The 3,364-nt window shown below is 39.1% G+C and overlaps 1 non-coding gene across 1 annotated transcript; it reads right to left on the bottom strand.

The window, feature by feature from the left end:
• Window positions 1-2,642: 2,642 nt before the first annotated feature.
• LOC112077159 (small Cajal body-specific RNA 14) lies at window positions 2,643-2,773 on the bottom strand. The gene has a single exon (XR_002895350.1). It is a non-coding gene; the product is annotated as a small Cajal body-specific RNA 14 (non-coding RNA).
• Between the last annotated feature and the right edge of the window lie 591 nt (window positions 2,774-3,364).

The raw sequence follows: 3,364 nt of genomic DNA, 5'->3' as shown, positions 1-3,364 counted from the left end.
CAGAGGTCCAGACAGAAGGACGAGGGAGGACGGAAAGGACGACCAGGATATGAGGAGAGACGGAGACAGGAATAAAGGGAGGAGACGATTAAAAAAAGGAGGAGAACCCGGATATAAAAGGGAGGAGACACAGGAAATGAAGGAGAGAGGATACAGGATTAAGGGGGGAGCACAGCGGGTCATGAAGGGCGAGGAGACAAGCGATAAAAGGGGGAGAGACAGGATATAAAGGGGACGGAGAGCAGGATATGAAGGGGAGGATACAGGGTAATGAATGGCGGAGGAGACAGGATATTAAAGGGAGGAGGACAGGATATGAAGGGGAGGAGACAGGATATGAAGGGGAGCGAGACAGGAGTATTAATAAAGGGGAGGCAGACAGGATATGAAGGGCGGAGAGAGACAGGATATAAAGGGAGGAGACAGGGATATGAAGCGGGAGGAAGAAGGCATATAAGGGGAGGAGACAGGGTATGAAGGGGAGGAGACAGGATATAAAGGGGAGGAGACAGGGTATAAAGGGGAGGAGACAGGATATGAAGGGGAGGAGACAGGATATAAAGGGGAGGAGACAGGGTATAAAGGGGAGGAGACAGGATAGCCCTTTGCTTCAGTCAATGACTAAAAGTGCTTTTTTTGTCCTCATGGATGGAATGTTATTAATATTTTTCATCATGAATAAAGATTATAATTTTTTAAATGATGAAATACAGTGTTTCAATGTCAAACAGTTGTGTTATGTTTCAGTCTTCTGTGATATATATATAAAGTGTAATATTGGGATGCAAACTCAAAAATGGAATATTTTTCAACTCTATCTGACATGGTACAGGTGTCTTCTTATTTTAAAGCCCATAACAATGTGTGTGAGGTGTATACTTTTGTTTCAAAGTAGATTTGTTTCAGACTACCAATAAACACTTTGTGTGACCCTGATTTAGCCCACTGCAGTAAAAGGTCATAGATGGATTTTTAAGTCTTGAGACAATTGAGACATGGATTGTGTATGTGTGCCATTCACAGGGGGAATGGGCAAGACAAAAAGATGTACGTGCTTTTGAACGGGGGTACGGTAGTAGGTCAGACAAGAACTGCAACGTTGCTGGGGTTTTCACTCTCAACAGTTTCCCGTGTGTTTCAAGAATGGTCCACCACCCAATGCACATCCAGCCAACTTGACACAACTGTGGGAAGCATTGGGGGTCAACATGGGCCAGCATCCCTGTGGAACGCTTTCGACACCTTGTAGAGTCCATGCCCTGATGAATTGAGGCTGTTCTGAGGGGGGGTGGGGGGTGCAACTCAATATTAGGAAGGTGTTCCTGATGTTTGTAATACTCAGTTCACTATTCTACAAAAGTTGTACACTAAATTGGGAAAAGGGTGCAATTTGGGACGCAGACATACAAAACAGCCAGAATGAAATCATAAACCTGATATCTATAGTGGTACAGTGAAACAGGCATCAGCCGTAACAGACACAGAGGAAGGACACGATGAAACATCCAGCCCAAAGCATGTCTTTAATGTGATCTTGTATTATTGTATTATGTTTGACAAACAACTGATCAGAAGGCAGTAGTCAATATGTTGAGATAGAACAGAACAGAATAGAAAATAATAGAACAGAACAGAATAGAATAGAATAGAACAGAACATAATAGAACAGAACATAATAGAATAGAACAGAACATAATAGAATAGAACTGAATAGAATAGAACAGAATAGAATAGAACAGAACAGAATAGAAAATAATAGAACAGAATAGAGTAGAACAGATCAGAATAGAAAATAATAGAACAGAATAGAGTAGAACAGAATAGAGTAGAACAGATCAGAATAGAAAATAATAGAGTAGAACAGATCAGAATAGAAAATAATAGAACAGAATAGAATAGAACAGAACAGAACAGATCAGAATAGAAAATAATAGAACAGAATAGAGTAGAACAGANAATAGAACAGAATAGAGTAGAACAGATCAGAATAGAACAGAATAGAATAGAACAGAACAGAAAATAATAGAAGAGAACAGAATAGAAAATAATATAGAATAATAGAATAGAACAGAAATAAGCTAGATTAACACTCTGCTCCCTATCAGAAGAGATGCATGGTTAATGATATAACAACTTATCATATTTGTATGTTTCTAAGTTATTGCATACTTCCTTTCTGTGACAAAGTTAACTAAATTGGATAGAATATGAAAACGTTGCCATTGTACTTGTGCAACCAACCCTGTGAGAGAGAAACTACAGAGAAACGGGGCAGAGCAAATGGCTTGGAACAACAGCTTAATAACAGTAATGGCCTCTTATATGTTTCTGCGGCAGTGACCCAGAAGAGAAGTGTGAATGAAATCAGGGGATATCAAATGCCTCCTCAGATTCAGATGCTATATTTGTGCTCATGTCAATTTTACCCATTGAACCATGAAGAAAAGACGACAGAAGAAAGTGAAACGGTGTGTAGGTGTTGAGACCTGCAGTTCTGTCCAAGTTTATTTTATTTATTTTCTCCATTAGATACAGATACAGTTGAAGTCGGAAGTTTACATACACCTTAGCCAAATATATTTAAACTTTTATTTCTGAACAGAGAGAGATTATTTAGCAAAAAAAAAAAAATGAAAACATATTTTGTATGGAACCATCGCACAGGGATCCCAATAACTTGTTAAGTCCTGTCGGTGAGCACCAGTATCATTCTCTGTGGAGTCAAAGACAACAGCACACTGATTTAGTACTGCAGATTACACTGATCAACCACAATCAACGAGGTGCCGTGTTGGGATTTGAACCCACACGCTTATGTTCAAAGGGCGGTGTCTTAACCACTGGTCCATCGAGAAACATTATCAAATTCGTTGCCCCATTGAACTAAATACCCATCTCATCTAAGCCAGATATTAGGTTTTCACAAAGCAACAAAATAAGATAATTGAGTGAATGTTATGTCATTACGGATTAGATTAAAGTCATGCCTCTTATCATAATCAAGGATAGTTTGTTCAGCACGAAGCATAGACACACTTCTAACATGTCTGGAAAAAAATCTAACGGGATTTTCAACTAGGAAACATTTCGTTTCTTGGCTTGAATTGGGTTAGTCTTGTCAAGAAATCCTATTATTCTGTTATTTTGTAGAGTTATTCACGTACAGTATGGTAATACCACTGTGGTCCAATAGAGGGCGCACTTCTCCACACTACACTGTCCGGAAGACCGGTGTAAATATTGGCGACGTAACATCACTCCCCACCAGTGCATCTTCTCATTAACAAGTAGAGAAGATATACAATAATCAACTATGTCTTTCAATGTCATCTAGTCTGTTCAGTAATCTAATATCTGATTATTT

Source organism: Salvelinus sp. IW2-2015, unplaced genomic scaffold, assembly GCF_002910315.2.
Source record: "Salvelinus sp. IW2-2015 unplaced genomic scaffold, ASM291031v2 Un_scaffold4342, whole genome shotgun sequence".
Taxonomy (NCBI): Eukaryota; Metazoa; Chordata; class Actinopteri; order Salmoniformes; family Salmonidae; genus Salvelinus; species Salvelinus sp. IW2-2015.
Note: the sequence above shows the minus strand (reverse complement) of the source record. Positions and strands in the feature narration are given on the sequence as shown.